Genomic DNA, 19,162 nt, shown 5'->3' on the forward strand with positions numbered 1-19,162 from the left:
GAGAACTGGAACCCAGAGGTGAAATCTCTTTTTGCTTAATTTTACTTTTATTCTTACCTAACTATTCTTTTCGAGGAGGAAATGGCAACCCACTCCAGTATTCTTGCCTGGAGAATTCCATGAACAGAGAAGTCTGGTTGGGCTGCAGTCCGTGGGGTACCAATGGGTCAGACGCGACTGAGTGACTAACACAACTATTCTTTTAATTGTCATTGACAGAAAAATCTATGAAAAAATGTCTTTGAAAGAGAGGAAAGAATAAGTGTAAACTAACTTCAGAGTCATAAATAGTTTAATAAATGTTCAGTTCAGTTCAGTTCAGTCACTCAGTCATGTCCACCTCTTTGCGACCCCATGAATCGCAACACGCCAGGCCTCCCTGTCCATCACCAACTCCCAGAGTTCACCCAAACTCATGTACATCAAGTTGGTGATGCCATCCAGCCATCTCATCCTCTGTCGTCCCCTGCTCCTCCTGCCCCCAATCCCTCCCAGCATCTGAGTCTTTTCCAATGAGTCAACTCTTCACATGAGGTGGCCAAAGTACTGGAGTTTCAGCTTTAGCATCATTCCTTCCAAAGAAATCCCGGGGCTGATCTCCTTCAGAATGGACTGGTTGGATCTCCTTGCAGTCCAAGGGACTCTCAAGAGTTTTCTCCAACACTACAGTTTAAAAGCATCAATTCTTTAGTGCTCAGCTTTCTTCACAGTCCAACTCTCACATCCATACATGACTACTGGAAAAACCATAGCCTTGACTAGACAGACCTTTGTTGGCAAAGTAATGTCTCTGCTTTTGAATATGCTATCTAGGTTGGTCACAACTTTCCTTCCAAGGAGTAAGCGTCTTTTAATTTCATGGCTGCAGTCACCATCTGTAGTGATTTTGGAGCCCCCCAAAATAAAGTCTGACACTGTTTCCACTGTTCCCCCATTTATTTCCCATGAAGTGATGGGACCAGATGCCATGATCTTAGTTTTCGGAAAACGGAGCTTTAAGCCAACTTTTTCACTCTCCTCTTTCACTTTCATCAAGAGGCTTTTGAGTTCCTCTTCACTTTCTGCCATAAGGGTGGTGTCTGTTACTGGAGGAATAAAAATTAACAGTAATAGTCTCTTCCCTCTATCCCTCTTAGAGACATAGTATAAAGATTATCTAATTTCAGCACATATTTAAATCTCCTTGGAGAAGAGAGACCTATAATAATAAAAACATTTTTATTCTCTAACTGGCACATCTGTGAACTCTTAATTCTTCTGGTTAAGACACTTGGAACACAGGTGTCACATTGTCTAAAATACATCAATTGTTATTGCATTTAGAAATAAATTAGATTTTCTTATTTCTGCTTTGAAGCTTCCTTTCCTCATGAGTCAGACACAGAAATTTAATGTAATTAGAGATAGAAGATAGGGCATTTCCAAGCACGAAATGCCTTGGGCCTAGCAATATGAAAACATCTTAACTTTCCTTTCAAAAGCCATCGGTCAAGTCCACTAAAATATCTTCAGAAAAATGAATACAAGTATTCGTTTTAACATATTTCTAATGCACTGTTCATCAGAGCAAGATTTAAAAAATATAAGGGTAGCTTTCAGTGAAGTGTGTGTGTGTTAGTTGCTCAGTCTTGTCCGACTCTTTGCGACCCCACAAACTGTAGCCTGCTAGGCTTCTCTGTTCATGGAATTCTCCAGGCAAGAATACTGGAGTGGATTGCCATTCCCTTCTCTGGAGGATCTTCCTAACCCAGGGATCGAATCCTGGTCTCCTGCATCACAGACAGATTCTTTACTGTTTGAGCTACAGGGAAGTTCAGTGATAAATATAAAAGGAAAAATGCAGATAATCTTTTGGGCGTGATCAAAAATTATTTACAGATAACAAGTTTCCCCACTCCATTTTCACAGAAAAATATTATGCTTTTTTCTTTTGTATTTTCCTTCTTTTTTCCATTACTAAAATTAAAACATTGGGAAACTTTTAGGAAAAAACAGAAAATGTGAATTTAAAAAGATCTATATGAGATAAAAAGTCATTTTTCTATGTACTTTTCTATTTTTAGTATATGTACTTCCAACTATACCCGTAAGTTCATAATTTTCTAGACAGCATAGAAAACATTATAAATCTTTCTGTGTCTATGAATTTGTTTTTACACTGTAAGTTTTAATGGCAGTGAAAATTTTATTAACTACCTATACCCAATTTATTTAACCAATTTCCTACTGTAACAACATGGTCATTATCATACACCTGACTCATTGTGTTCATTCTTAATTATTTAGCATGGCCTAATGTGAATTTCAAACATGAAAAGCATTGAAATCAATAGTTTGGTGACTTCATTTGTGAAGACTGTTTCATGTACTTATTTTAATTTTTATCTAATAGCAAACTATTTAAACAGTTAGTAAAAGCCCCTGTGATTTTGTGGACAGCCATTCCTAAGAGGTTTTATTATGACAATTTTTAAACACAAGGCAAAGTTGAAAGAATCAACATTCAGTGAATGACTTTGTACCCTCTACCTAGATTCTACCATTCACAGCCTACTAGAGTTGGCAATGGCACCCTACTCCAGTACTCTTGCCTGGAGAATCCCATGGACAGAGGAGCCTGGTAGGCTGCAGTCCATGGGGTCGCTGAGGGTCGGATACGACTGAGTGACTTCACTTTCACTTTTCACTTTCATGCATTGGAGAAGGAAATGGCAACCCACTCCAGTGATCTTGCCTGGAGAATCCCAGGGATGGGGGAGCCTGGTGGGCTGCTGTCTATGGGGTCGCACAGAGTTGGACACGACTGAAGTGACTCAGCAGCAGTAGCAGCAGAGTTGGTTCATCACACTTCTATCTTTCCATCCCTCTATGCATCCAGTCATAAATCCCCCTAATTGTCTATTTTTATTATGGCAGTGTAGTTTTTATTTGGCAGAAGAAGAATAAGAACAAGGAAGGGGAAGAAGGGGCAGGAATCAGAAGGCAAAAAGGAAAAGTACTTTTGAGGCCCTTGGGAGAGTGAGAGTCACAAATGCTGCTATTAAATGGAGCCATCAAGTGGCAAAGAAACTAGCACTGGCATTTGAGTCTTTGGTGTGTTTGCGGATTTCTTAACAATTCTTAGCCAAAGGATTTTCAAAAAAGAAAGTGAAAAGGAATTATCTTTTGTTAAGAATAAGGAGATAAGAAAATAAAACTTACTTAATGGAATATCTAACAGTAAGTTCTGTACTGTACTTCTATCAGATATTTAGAATGGCCTAACTTTCTCAGGTTTGTTTCAAAAGCAAATGTTGATGAAGATCTGTTTTACTTGCTAAACCTGCCTCTTTGCATATGAAGAATCTGTGCTTAAATAAAGGCAAAAAGGGACCTTTCAGGGTTCTGTTTAAATACAGAGACTATTAAATTGCCCATAACATTCACAGGTTGAACTAAAAATACAGTAGCATGAGGCCTAGGTGTTTCATGGAAAAACTGCATCTAATAAAGAATTCCTCCTCACCATTCTAGTTTTATAAATATTATGAAGCTCCTGGAAACATGAATAGGATCTTTAATATGTTAAACCAGGTAAGAAAGTGGTATTTTGATTATGCTTTGTCAGATGACAATACATTAATAAATTTGGTGTTTTAAGGGCTGTTATAACTCTAATAAAGAAACTAAATCAGAAAAAAAAGAAAGACATATTTTGAGATATGGTATTCATTTAAAAACCAAATTGTACTTTTTATTTAAACCCAATATTCTTGTGCCTGATGCCATTTACATGTATAAAAGTATTTTTTTTTAACTTGACTAAAAATGATGGTTCTTTAGGTGTCATCATGAAAAAACAAAACCCAAGAAGCAAGTGTTTTAATATAAATGGTCCTATTTATCCTGCAATGTAAATTTTTCTACAGTAGAGTCTGTTGTCTAAATCAAGTTAGGAGGAACCTGATTATTTAGACAACTTCATTGTTCGCATTACACAAAAATAAAGTACAGGGTAAAGGAGCCAATTTTTAAACTAAGGAAGCACCATATTAGGATACTGGTATTTTTGGTCAGTTCAAAGCATCAAATAAAGCAGGACCAAAAAAAAAAAAGCCATGGATGGAAAATGTGCACGTGTGCAGTCAGGACACCTGCTCAGTCTAGCATCAATAAATAGTGCTCAAGATCAGGCAGCTTTTTTAAAATAAATTTTTTATTGCAAGATATTTGCTTTACAATATTGTGCTGGTTTCTGCCATACACCAACGTAGGCAGCTCTTAATTTATTCCTTCTTGGTCGGAAGCAACAAAGTACCTTGAATGTTATAAATTACTGGTAAAAAGGAAAATGGATGGGTGCTTGGATACATTTTAGCCTTAAAAAGATTCATTTGCTGTTTTGTTTTCTAAGTATTTCTTTGAGATGTAGCACACCACTCTCATTCTGTGAAATTTTTTTTAGTCATTAAATATGGAGATAAAGGAGATGGCTAAAACTAATGGTGCAGGGATTTTTTTAAAATACATTTTTGTTTGGAAAGTTATCAAATCAAGAGGGCAAGAGTAAATTTCCCCAGCAGAGACGCCTGTAATAGGTTGCAGAGAAGGTACGAGACAGATGAATACACAGGGTGCACCAATAGGGCCTTTGGCAGGTGAGAAGGAACGTAATAACCACACATGTTCATGTTTTCAAGAAGCCCAAAACATTAAGACAAATATCATGTTTCAAAGGGTAATGGCCAGCGATGCCCAAATTCCACCTTCAGGGTAGCCGTGGTTTTCATGCTGCGAAGAGTCACTAGGCTCCAAGTATATGCCCAGGAGTTGTCTACAGGCTGAGGACACAATGCAAAGTAAGACAGTCCCTGTGTCTAAGAAGTGCCTAAGAAGGGTGCCTAAGAAGACGGTATGCAGCTATGAGTATTCATTATGTGCAAAGTATGTGCACTGCAGATACAGAACTACCTGTTTGAAACATCACTCGGGATTTTACTGAGATGTGGGGTATCTCAGCTGAGTCTCTGAGGAAGAACAGAAACCTGCCAGGTAGAATGGGTGGGGAAAGCATGCTAAAAATGACACGGCAGGGACTTCCCTGGTGGTTCAGTGATAAAGAATCTGACTGCCAATGCAGGTGACACAGGTTCGATCCCTGGTCCAGGAAGATCCCACACGTCACTGAGCAACTACGCCCGTGGGCCACGAGTTCTGAGCCCATGTGCCCTGGAGCCTGTGCTCTGCAACAAGAGAAGCCACTGCAATGAGAAGTTCACACGCAGCAACAAAGAGTAGCTCTGACTTGCGCAACTAGAGAAAGATTGTGCAAAGCCACAAAGACCTAGCACAACCAAAAAAATAATAAAATGAAAAAAAAATTTTTTTTAAGTGTGATATGGTATATTTAGGGGAGAAACTGCAATTAGCTCACTTGTGCTTGAAAATGAGGATCCATGAAAAAGTGGTAGAGCATGGGATAGACCTGAGAATTTGGCAGGGCCAGATGGGAAAGGGCATGCTTGTTATCTTGTCTCTTTGTGCTGCAGAGAAAACAGTCTTACTTTATACTTAACATGTATGCTTAGAGCTCCTTACAGACAAGTTCTCTTTGAATAGACAGCTTTCTTATTTTTACATTATTCCATATTAAGATGTTCTTTTATACTGCTATCCTGCAACATTTTAAATTCTGGATAGAGTATATCCACAAATCAGATAGAATTATTCATAAATTCATGTGGAGCATTCAACCTCAACTGATACTAATGTCATTAAATGATGTAATTAAGAAAATAAAATTAAATAAATTGAACTCACTGAATCATTTCAAGCTCTGCTGTTCTAGACCAAGAATGCCTTTGGATCCTTACTGGATTCTTCTCACTCTCCTTCCCAGGCTTCTCTCCCCATGGCGGTCCCTGAAATGCTGTGCACACCAGGTTCTCTCTCTCTTTCATAGCTCATCACTATGGGTGATTTTCTGGAGTATATTACTAAAAAGTCCCTTCCAAAACTACCCATGAAAATACCTGTCCTTACTTAAAATACTTTTAAAGGCTCCCCTCTGCCTTATGAAAAAAGGCCTAACTTCTTGGAAAGAAAGCAAGGCATTTAATGATCTGGGCCCTGTTAATTTGCCGACCCTCTTTCTGCTACGTTCATACTATACCCTCTATGTTCCAGCCTCTCTGAACAATGGCTATAGTTCCTTGAATATATCACTGCCGGTGAGTCAGCTGCTTTATAAATTTTGTTCTCTTTGCTTGAAACCTATTCTTCACTCCTGGCTACACTGACATGAATTCCTATTATAATAGGTTTTTTTTTTTAAAGACAAAAACAAAAAAGTTACTTTTTTAAACTCCTTGTCACTATCCAAAACACTTTTATACTATAAAGGCTGTTTTTTTACATTGTAAAGGCTGTTATTATTAACTACTGAAAAAAGTTTTCTTATTTTAAAATGATTACTAAGGCATTATTCATTATACCAACTATCCCAAAAAGGACTGTTAGCTGAAATTGCTTCTGTTTACATGAAATAGATACAGATGATTTTTTCTGGAATTACATAAATTTGGGCCCAGTTAAATGGAAAGACTATTAGGAGACTGACAGGCACATAACACGTGCTCAATAAAAGTTTAATGAATGAATTTTCTCTATAATTATGACTTAAACAGCATTTTAAGGCAGTTAACTTTTGAAGGTACTAAGTATGAAAACAAATTCAATCATATTTGAAAGTATACTGTACTGAAATAGAAAAAGGAGTCAACTATGAAACTGTTTTAAGTGGGGATGGAAACGTTTCTGAAAACTTTTAAGAGGAAATAAGAAAGCTGCCATTTAAAGCTATACCAAAAACTAGAAAAGCATGAATACAATTCCTAAAGAAATGCCTGAGAAGATGCATGAAACTAAGCAGCAATGTGAAGCTTATACTTTAGGTTAGGGGAAACTTGTTTAAATTTTGGAAATTACTTATTGGAAATACTGAAAATTAGAATTGTCTGAATTTGCAATTTTTAAAGCCAGTTGCAGGTTTCACTAATCCTCTTGGCCATACTAACCTCAGAGTGGCAGTATTCTTCTAACAATAGACACTAATCATCTATTACCTTTGCCCTCTGTCTCCCACCCCCAGCCCATCCACACATCTCACAGTGCAGTCTATGAAATCAACAATAGTGTATCAGTGCGAAGGCATTTTCACTCTGATAGTTTTGTTACAGATATTATTAGAGCAATAATTATTAGTTAGAAATTCAAAATGCTAAAAGAAGCCAATTTATTCTTCTCTAAATTGAGGAATATTGACCTCATAAACTACCTCAATCAATCATTTAACCAACAAATCAACCAACTAAACTGACCTACACAGACTTGTTCTAGACAACGTTAGGGACACAAAGATGCCTATCACTTGATTTCTGTCCTTCATGAACTTACACCTTATTTAAAATAGTACAAAAACCATTACACTTGGCCTTAGGAGATGAATATTATTAACCACATTGTACAATAATTTTATGACATTTTAACAGCCCTAACTTAAAAATTCATAGTTCTTTCATTAAAGTTTCTAAGATGATTGATAACAGTTTCTGTTTATATGATGCTTTGCAGTTTATTAAGCACCTGCACATTTGATAGAGCATCTAACTTCAAGACTGTTAGGCTGTCAGGTGGATAACCTGTTTTTCACAAATGAGGACACAGCACTGAAGAGACTGCTCAGACTTAGCACTTGCTAAAGACACACAGCTGATAGGCAGAGAAGCTGGGTTTTTAACCAAGGATTTCTAACTTTCAGTTCAGTTCAGTTCATTTCAGTTGCTCAGTCATGTCCGACTCCTTGTGATCCCATGAATTGTAGCACGCTGGGCCTCCCTGTCCATCACCAACTCTCGGAGTTCACTCAAACTCATGTCCATCGAGTCGGTGATGCCATCTAGCCATCTCATCCTCTGTCGTCCCCTGCTCCTCCTGCCCCCAATCCCTCCCAGCATCTGAGTCTTTTCCAATGAGTCAACTCTTCACATGAAGTGGCCAAAGTACTGGAGTTTCAGCTTCAGCATCATTCCTTCCAAAGAACACCCAGGACTGATCTCTTTAGAATGGACTGGTTGGATCTCCTTGCAGTCCAAGGGACTCTCAAGAGTCTTCTCCAACACTACAGTTTAAAAGCATCAATTCTTTAGTGCTCAGCTTTCTTCACAGTCCAACTCTCACATCCATACATGACTACTGGAAAAACCATAGCCTTGACTAGACAGACCTTTGTTGGCAAAGTAATGTCTCTGCTTTTCAATATGCTATCTAGGTTGGTCATAACTTTCCTTCCAAGGAGTAAGCGTCTTTTAATTTCATGGCTGCAATCACCATCTGCAGTGATTTTGGAGCCCCCCAAAATAAAGTCTGACACTGTTTCCACTGTTTCCCCATCTATTTCCCATGAAGTGATGGGACCAGATGCCATGATCTTCATTTTCTGAATGTTGAGCTTTAAGCCAACTTTTTCACTCTCCTCTTTCACTTTCATTAAGGGGCTTTTTTTAGTTCCTCTTCACTTTCTGCCATAAGGGCGGTGTCATCTGCATATCTGAGGTTATTGAGATTCCTCCCGGCAATCTTGATTCCAGCTTGTGCTTCTTCCAGCCCAGCGTTTCTCATGATGTACTCTGCATATAAGTTAAATAAGCAGGGTGACAATATGCAGCCTTGACATACTTCTTTTCCTATTTGAAACCAGTCTGTTGTTCCATGTCCACTTCTAACTGTTGCTTCCTGACCTGCATACAGGTTTCTCAAGAGGCAGGTCAGGTGGTCTGGTATTCCCATCTCTTCCAGAATTTTCCAGTTTCTTGTGATCCACACAGTCAAAGGCTTTGGCATAGTCAATAAAGCAGAAATAGATGTTTTTCTGGAACTCTCTTGCTATTTCCATGATTCTAACTTTAGGTTCAGTCTTCTTTCCAATAGGGTTCTATTTCTTACACAGATGACTTTGTGATTTCAGAATCCCAGGCCTGGTTCCCTTTCTTATGTGTTCAAGGAAACAAGGTTATTTTCTAGCAGAGAAATGAGGGAAGCCTCTATCATATCTTAGGGAAAAAAGGTTAATTCTTCAGAATCAGTCATAAAATGTATTTTATTTCAGTTTTCCTCTAAATAAAATTTCCCAAAAGCAGGCTTACCAGTAAAAAGGATCAATTTAAGTTCTGAACTTCAATATTGCAGAATATATCACTAAGGTATTATCTGAAGGTCTCATAAGTCACTCTGTTTAATGAGTTGACCTTTGGTTGTCACCCTTTCCAGAAAAAGACCATTTCCTCACCTTGTACTGTAGCAAAATTTTAAATTTTATAGAAAAGTGACATGCGGAGGCTGAGCAATCAATTTGTTGCGAAACTGGATTATCCAGGAGAAAAAAAAGAAAATAGATGGGATGATCTTTCATGTTATAGTACTATAGATGCTGACAAATATAGCATGCACCTTCACCCTTCTATATCTAATTCCAGAGCATCTTTTTAAAAAATAACTACTAAAAGTATTCAAGCAAGATACAGAATTGAGGGATGAAAATCGAAGAAAGTATAGCCACATTGTTTGCCAAATCAAAACTTCGGTTTTGTTTATAAAGGAGCTTAGATACATTGAATAGTGGACATTTTTAAAAAAACTTCTTATTGCTGCTATTTTCTTCTCTAAGATGAATAAAACTTTTGACTTCAGAATACCACAGTTAATTGAACACATATATTTTCATTTCATTCAAATGTTATTTACACCACACAAAATAAACATTTCTTTGCCCTGGAATTTAGTGAAAAAAAAAAATTCACAATATCTTCCAAGTTGCCCACAAGACCAAATTGAAATGCTTTAAAACAACAAAAGTTAACTCTAGAATATAAGTATTTATTTCTTTTCCAGGGGATTAAATTAACAAAAGTAAGAGCTTTTAATACTTCCATTAACTTTTGAGATCATTCAAGTAATCCTCAATTTGACTTTTCATTTGATGTTTCACTGTATTTAGGTCAAATGATACACTAGTAACCTGAATAGTGAGTGTTAACTTTCCTGAAGTTAAACTTTCCTATTTTTAAAAATAGCTTCTCATGTGCATAGTATTCCAACTTCTACTATGATACGACCCATAGGTTTTCTTGTTTGATTTTTTTCAAATATTTCATTTTGATTAAAAAAATGAAAATGGTGTATATCTAAGGTGGTATGGTCCCCAATTCTTTTATAATATTAATACTATATTAATATACAGTATTTCCCTCAAGAGGTGGCATCTATGTCTGCTCCCTTGAATTGAGCTCTGTGCAGATTTGACTGGCGTAACCGAGAAGAAACACTGTGCACGCTTCTGGTCGGTTCCACATCCTATCTTTTGAGACACTTGCTCTCGGAACACAAACCATGCTTTAGGAAGCCAACTCTCTCCAGCTGATGATGTATGAACAAACAAGTTCTACCATGTCCTACCTGAGTTGTGTGTATGTGTTCACCTGCTCAATTGTGTCTGACTCTTGGTGGCCCCATAAACTGAAGCCCACAAGACTCCTCTGCTCATAGAATTTTCCAAGCAAGAATACTGGAGTGGGGTGCCATTTCCTACTCCAGGGGATCTTCCTGACCCAGGGATCAAACCTACGTCTCCTCTGTTTGCAGGAGGATTCTTCACCGCTAGTACCAACTGAGATGACCTTCTGAGTTGAGGATTTGTGAATAAAATACATAAGTGTTGTTTTCAACTCACTAAGCTTGTTGGTACATTTATGCAGCTATAGATCATACGAATGACATCCTAACACTGGATTTGTGAGGATTATCATAATTGAACAGTATTTATTCAGGCATCTACCTATACATGAACTGTGAAGTTGGAGAAGACTCTTGAGAGTCCCTTGGACTGCAAGGAGATCAAACCAGTCAATCCTAAAGGAAATCAATCCTGAATATTCATTGGAGGGACTGATGCTGAGGCTGAAGCTCCAATACTTTGGCCACCTTATGCAAAGAGCTGATTCATTGGCAAAGACCCTGATACTGGGAAAGATTGAAAGCAGGAGGAGAAGGGGACAACAGAGGACGAGATGGTTGGATGGCATCACTGACTCAATGGACATGATTTTGAGCAAGTTCCAGGAGATGGTGAAGGACAGGAAAGTCTGGCATGCTGCAGTCCATGGGGTTGCAAAGAGTCAGACATGATTGAGTGACTGAATAACAACAACCTATACAAGAAATGGTGCTGGATACGATGACAGTAACCAAAATAGAGGACTGTTATTATACATAAGAATTAATAGCCCAAGGCAATGGTATTCATTACAAGTTAGAGAGGGACTCCTCTATAAACCTCAGAGGTAGTCTTGAATTCCAGTCCTACTATTTCTTTTCTCTTTCTGATAGTCCTAAACCTTATGAGCCTAAATGTAAAGAATGTTGGGATCTAAGCAGCAAGGGATGGTGGAAAGAAAAAGATAATGGTAAGGAACCCAGGTATAGGCATGCGTAGAGATGGGGACAATGATCCAAATACATATTCAAGAGATACCAAATGTGGTATCGATATTCACACAGGTCTAGAGAGAGTGGTCGCTAGCAGACCAACGGGGGTCTCCAGACAGCAGCGTTGAGGGAAAAGTAGGTTTATCAACGGGCACTTGTGGGTGGCAGAACTTATACTAAGTCACAAGAGATGAAAGATCTAAAAAGGCTGCACTGAAACTGTTCCATTTGGGAGGTTGGAGTTTACTAATATATGGATACACTAGTTCAGGGCCTGGGTAGAGCAGGCGAAGGGCTGCAGGCTGCAGCTGCTAAGTCGCTTCAGCTGTGTCCGACGCTGTGCGACCCCATAGACGGCAGCCCACCAGGCTCCCCCAGCCCTGGGATTCTCCTGGCAAGAACACTGGAGCAGGTTGCCATTTCCTTCTCCAATGTATGAAAGTGAAAAGTGAAGTGAAAGTGAGAAGTGCTCAGTCATGTCCAACTCTCAGTGAAGGCAGGTACTGACATTTTTCCCTAAACTGGAATTTCGTTATCTTCCTCCCTCTCTCTGGTTCTTTCATTATAACCTCTGCAGAGTAGTTATTAATTTAGCAAAAAAATTTAAGCACTCATTATATATCTAGTCCTGATCAAGGAGCTAGAACTCAATGGAAAGCAAGAGAGATTCTGATATTTCAAGGAAGAGAGTTTGACAACAAACAGTTAAATCAAGTGATAAATGATATGAAGGAAATGAAAATAGAATGATATGGTTGAAATTGACCTGGTGGAATTTTAGATTAGGTGGCTAAGAAAAGTCCTATTGAGCAACAAACAAAACTGAGATCTGAACGACAAGAATCTAGCCATGTGAAACAAGAGGAAAAAACACTTCATAGAGAAAGAACTACTGATGTGGTCATCAGGGAAAGAATGTTTGAGGAAGATAATTATAATTATACAAATATATATTTCTTCATCACTAATATATAAATAAAGTCACTGATGAGATATTCTTATTTGTTGGTATTAGCACAACTGAATGATTATTATGTGCTAAAAATGTTTTATTTATTGTTTCAGTCCTTTGTCAGGAGGTTGGTGCTGTTACTTCATTGTGAGATGAATAAATCTTACAAAAAAAAGAGTAACTTGCCTCGGTCATATAGTTATACCACGGTACAGCCAAGGTTAAATTCTGCCAGTCTCACTGCAGGGCCTAGGCTCCTACCCACTACCCCAGGAATGACAAATCTTTATAAGATTTTTTGAACAGGACACAAATATATACAGGGCTATCTATCTGTTAAACACTGTTTTGTTAAAGTTACTGTCTTTTTTAGAAAAAACAAATACAACTTTTTTTTTTTCTAGTTTAGTATACACTGCTGCTTTCTTTGTGTGGTATAAATATATATTTCACCTGTATTTCAACACAAGATTTCTACTCATCATTATTGAATATCAGTCTTTTGTATTTTGGTAATATACAGCATTCCAATCTCAAAGTCAGCGTGAAATGCATGCTAAAGTCAACTTTTAAGAAGAGTGTCATGCAATGAGAGTGCTGGAGTTGAATCATATGTACATAAATGTCTTTAACATAGTAAAATAACTTATTCAAAACTTGACTGGGTGGTTACTGTATATTCAGGGAAAGTGTTTCTTTTGGTCATAACCAAAGTTTGATAAATATTATTTGTAGGTTTTCATTCAAATCCCTAAGAAAGGCAATGCCAAAGAATGTTCAAACTACTGCACAATTGTACTCATCGTTGGCAAAGTAATCCTCAAAATTCTTCAAGAGAAGCTTCAACAGTACGTGAACTGAGAAATTCCAGATGTACAAGGTGGATTTAGAAAAGGCAGAGGAACCAGATACCAAATTGCCAACATCTGTTGGATCATCGAAAAAGCAAGAGAGTTCCAGAAAAAATTTATTTCTGCTTTATTGACCATGCCAAATCATTTGATTGTGTGGATCACAACAAACTGTGAAAAATTCTTAAAGAGATGGGAATACCAGACCACCTTACCTGCCTCCTGAGAAACCTGTATGCAGGTCAAGAAGCAACAGTTAGAAGTGGACATGGAACAACAGACTGGTTCCAAATAGGAAAAAGAGTATATCAAAGCTGTATATTGTCACCCTGTTTATTTAACTTTTATTCAGAATACATCATACGAAATGCTAGGCTGGATGAAGCACAAGCTGGAATCAAAATTGCTGGGAGAAATATCAATAACCTCATACAGGCAGATGACACCACCCTCATGGCAGAGAGTGAAGAGGAACTAAAGAGCCTCTTGGTGAAGATGAAAGAGGACAGTGAAAAAGTTGGCTTAAAACTCAACATTCAGAAAACTAAGATCATGGCATCCAGTCCCATCACTTCATAGCAAATAGATGGGCAAACAATGGAAACAGTAACAGACTTTATTTTCTTGGGCTCCAAAATCACTGCAGATGGTGACCTCAGCCACGAAATTAAAAGATGCTTGCTCTTTGGAAGAAAAGCTATAACCATCCTAGACAGCATATTAAAAAGCAGAGACATTACTTTGCCGACAAAGGTCCATCTAATCAAAGCTTTGGTTTTTCCAGTAGTCACGTATGGATGTGAGAGTTGGACCATGAAGAAAGCTGAGTGCTGAAGAATTGATGCTTTTGAACTGTGGTGTTGGAGAAGATTCTTGAGAGTCCCTTGGACTGTAAGGAGATTCAATCAGTCAATCCTAAAGGAAATCAGTCCTCAATATTCATTGGAAGGACTGATGCTGAAGCTGAAACTCCAATACTTTGGCCACCTGATGCAAAGAACTGACTCACTGGAAAAGACCCTGATGCTGGGAAAGACTGAAGGCAGGAGAAGAAGGTGACGACAGAGGATGAGATGGTTGGATGGCATCATTGACTCGATGGACATGAGTTTGAGCAAGCTCCGGGAGTTGGTGATGCACAGGGAAGCCTGGCATGCTGCAGTCCATGGGGTCGCAAAGAGTCAGATACGACTGAGTGACTGAACTGAACTGAATGGAATACTTCTAGCTGTACATTGCTTAGACTTTCAAGTGCAAAAGTCATGGTCAATAGTGAATTAAAAACTACAGTGTGTTAGTATGTACAAATGTGCATACACAAAACCAACCAACCAACCAAAGAACCAAAATAATCACAGCATGCTTGACATTTACTTGTTAAAGGAACACTTCCTGGATTCACATAATCATTAAAAAGAATTTTCAGAAATTCAGAACAGAAGAACTTGGAAGTAAATTTGAAGTAACTCAGAATGGGTAGACTTCTCTTATTACAAAGATGTTTCTTTTCTCTCCTTCCTCCGGTAGTTTAAAATTCCACATCTCTAGCAAAGACATTCAAATCTATAATTCAGCTAACGCTGTCCTCTGAAACTGTGTATCAGATCTAGATCAAGTTTTCTAATTACATCCTACCTATCTCTGTTTATGCCATTCAGGGACCTCAAACCAAACATATCCATGAATCAAACTCATTTGGCTTCCATTATGAAACCTGTTTCTTTTCTGGAATCCTATTTGTTAATGATACCACCATTTTATTCATCACCCAAAGCCATATCCTCATTTCACAGTCTTTTTATTTCTCACTTTTACTACTGCCACTGACTCAGAATTAAACACTGTCCTATATTCTCAACCTTTCACACCTATCCTTGAAAAATGCCAGTGTATTCGTGCTGCTTCCCTTCTTGCAAGTCTTCAATGGCCTGGCAGAATAGATGTTAAAGATCGAGACCTCATTGTCTGACGCAGTTTACTTCCTGCTGCCTCTTTGCTCCTGCACTCTCACCATTCTTTGGTCCGATGGAACACTTAGATATTGTCTGAACGTATCATGCTATTTCACCTTTCTGAGTTTTTAAATGTATTGTTTTGTCATGCATACTACTGTCTCAGAAATCACTAACTGTTTCTGGAACATTAGCTCCTCAAGATATTAAGAGCTACTGGGAGGGAAACAAGGTCACATCCACAATCAGGTAGCCTTAGGCAATTCATATATTATTTAATTTTTTGGAGAATCACAATGCTCATTAGCATAGTGAAGGCTCTACAGAGTCTCGGAGTAGAAATACAGTGTTCTCGCAAATTATTTGACAACTGAATACCTTTACTATCTGATTCTCCTTAGGCACTATTTTAAGAACCCACTTCAGAAAACATTGCTTTATCTACTTCTTCACTTAGAAATGCCTATTCATCCTTCGAATTCACTTCCAATGAATGCAGTGAGAAAATGAAGACACAGACCAGATTCTTCAGACTACAAACCGTCTACCTCAGGACAAGTGTATCTCTTCCCAGGGACATCCAGAAATTATTAGTATACAAAACTTAGTCACATACTAGTTAGGCTCAATTCACTAAGTCAGCAACAAAAAGCAACAAAAAGCACCTAAAACATATTCCTTGAAAGTGAGTTATGAAAAATATATTTAGAAGCATGAAGACAATAGTTATTACAATATTTCTTCCTAAATATTAATTTAGAAAAAGAACATGGCATATTTAATGTAAACTTCTGAAATATTCTGAGAACACAGAGTCATAAGTAGTGGTCACCACAGTTAAAACAGATGCTTTGTTTAGTTATATACAGAAACAACAAATTCCTTATGAGAACCCTTGAAGATAATGTTTAAAACTTAACTTTTCTAGATACCCAATGAAACATATATGTAATATAAACATCAAAATATCTTCCCTAACAAACAGCCCCCAAATATATCATCTGACGTTTGTGATATGGACATGGTGGCATAGGGCATTTATGAGTAACACCTACACATTTCCATACCCACAAAACAGGCAAGTGAATCTCCTCATTCTTTAAAACAGGGAGACATATCTGGGTCACTTTCAAGAATTGTTAAAGTCAGGTTTGAACTCATGTATTTCCACCTATTATTTAGAACACACATATACGATACTCAGAGGCACCAAACATACAGAACAAAAAACATCTGGAGATGGTAGTTAGTCAAAATTTCCATCAATTTCCATTAGTTTACTCAAATCTTACAAGCCTGCAATTAGTTTCTACTTTCAAGTTAATAAAAGAAGTGAGAACTGCTCTCTTCATAAGTTAGTAAGAAACAGGTAGATCTCCTAAAGAATGGGACATTAAAATAAACAATTGTACTGATGGGCTTTAAAATTCACATATGGATGATTTAGCAAAAGACTTTGTACTTCCATTTATAATAAAAGAAACAACACAATGTTAACATTTGAGAATTTTAGTTGCCTTTTAAGGAATTATACCCAAACATCAAGAAAAAACATACTGGGATTAGGAATAAGAAGCAGCAAAACTAAAAATAATCCATTAATTTATACAACCCAAAAAAAGTAATTTCTTTGCTAAAGTATATTTTGAAACATTGCAAACATTTCAAGAGGAAAAGAACAGCAGTTATAAAACTAAAACTGTCACTAGAAGTAGGAAAAAAAAAACCAACACATTTTCTTTCTATCACTAACAGACAAGTAAGAGAGCCATTTCAACAGCCAACTGACAAATATTTGTAGGGTGCTAAGCACTGACTCACTGGAAAAGACCCTGATGCTGGGAAAGATTGAAGGCGGGAGGAGAAGGGGATGACAGAGGATGAGATGGTTGGATGGTATCACCGACTCAGTGGACATAAGTTTGGGTAGGGTCTGGGAGTTGGTGATGGAGCGGAAGCCTGGCGTGCTGCAGTCCATGGGGTCACAAAGAGTCGGATACGACTGAGTGACTGAACTGAACTCAACTGAAGCACTGCTCTCAGGGTTGGGAATATAGCAGTTCGGGCTGCCACAGAAGACGTACTCCAGTGAAGGTAAACAGATGATACACACAAAACAAACATATTGCATCAGGGCTAAAAAGAAACATAAACAGAGAAAGGGGTCAAAGAGTAAAGGAGAGGAGACTTATTTTAGACAGGATGGATGATCTGAAAGGCACTTTCTGATAAGGTGACATGTGAGATCTGAATGAAGTGACCGAGTCAGCCATATGGATTGTTTGGGGAAGAGTTTTCCAGGCAAAGGGGATAACAGATAGAGTTAGTAAATAGGAGATGGACAGAAGATCAAAGAAATAGCCAGGGGTCAGAGTACGCAGGACTGTAAAATCTATGTAAGAACTTTGGGTTTTGAGTTAGATGCATTTTGTGACATTATTTGACATTTTAGAAAAAAATCTCCCAAGTGGCGCAGTGGTAAAGAATCCACTTGCCAAGGCAGGAGATGCTAGAGATGGGGGTTTAATCCCTGGGTTGGGAAGATCCTCTCGAAGAGGAAATGGCAACCCACTCCAGTATTCTTGCCTGGAGGACCCTGATGGACAGAGGAGCCTGGAGGGCTACAGTTCCTGGGGTTGCAAAGAATGAGACATGACTAAGCACGCATGCACCCATGTATTATAATGCAGGGCAAGTGTGTAAAATTCATTCTCTTTAAAAATGTGAAGACAACAGGTGCTCCAGGCCTCAGCAATTCAGGACAAATCTGATACAAGGTCAAAAAGAATCACAGAATCTCAGATTTGGAAAGACAACTAAAGATAATTTAATCCAACCACACCTCTAACGCTGTTACTAAAACCAATCTCTGTCTCTATAGTTTCTTCAGGATACAGTTGATGATAATTCACTGCCTGATATTAAAGTCACTTATGGAAAAAAATATATTGAAGATGGCGGAGGAGTAGGACAGGGAGAACACTTTCTCCCCCACAAATTCATCAAAAGAACGTTTAAACGCTGAGTAAATTCCACAAAACAACTTCTGAACGCCGGCAGAGGACATCAGGCACCCAGAAAAGCAACCCAAGTCTTCGAAAGGAGATTTTTAACTTTTGCTTTTTGGTATTTGTTATTAATTTTATACCTATATTTTCTTTATAATTTTTGCGACTTTGTTTTTTTTCTTTCTTTCTTTTCCTTCTTCTTTTCTTTAACATTGTATTTTTTAAATTCCAAACTCTACTCTAGATTTTTAATTTTTGCTTCTATGTATTTGTTACCAATTTTGTACCTTTAAGAACCCAATCTTCAGTACCCATTTTTCACTAGGGAGCGAGATTACTGGCTTGACTGCTCTCTCTCCCTTTGGACTCTCCTTTTTCTCCACCAGGTCGCCTGTGTCTCCTCCCTAACCCCTCTCTACTCTACCCAACTCTGTGAATTTCTGTGTGTTCCAGACGGTGGAGAACACTTAGGGAACTGATTACTGGCTGGATCTGTCTCCGTCCTTTTCATTCCCCCCTTTTATCCTACTGGCCACCTCTGCCTCCTTCCTCCTTCTTCTCTTCTCTGTATAACTCCATGAACATCTCTGAGCATCTCTGAGTTGTGGAGTGCACATAAGGAAGTGATTACTGGCTAGCCCACTCTCTCCTCTTTTGATTCCACCTCATCTCATTCGGGTCACCTCTAACTCCCTCCTCCCTCTTCTCCATGTAATGCTGTGAACCTCTCTGGGTGACACTCACGGTGGAGAAACTTTTCATCTTTAATGCAGATGTTTTATCAATGGTGCTGTATAGAAGGAAAAGTTTTGAAACTACTGTAAAAATAAGACCAATAACTGGAAGCAGGAGGCTTAAGTCCAAACCCTGACTCCAGGG

General features: G+C 38.1%; 1 protein-coding gene across 4 annotated transcripts in view; it reads right to left on the reverse strand.

Moving 5' to 3' along the window:
* The window catches only part of GSTCD (glutathione S-transferase C-terminal domain containing), a 151,708-nt gene that overhangs the window by 32,545 nt on the left and 100,001 nt on the right, over window positions 1-19,162 (reverse strand). The gene's annotated exons all lie outside the window — the stretch shown is intronic.

Source organism: Bos indicus, chromosome 6 (genome assembly GCF_029378745.1).
Source record: "Bos indicus isolate NIAB-ARS_2022 breed Sahiwal x Tharparkar chromosome 6, NIAB-ARS_B.indTharparkar_mat_pri_1.0, whole genome shotgun sequence".
Taxonomy (NCBI): Eukaryota; Metazoa; Chordata; class Mammalia; order Artiodactyla; family Bovidae; genus Bos; species Bos indicus.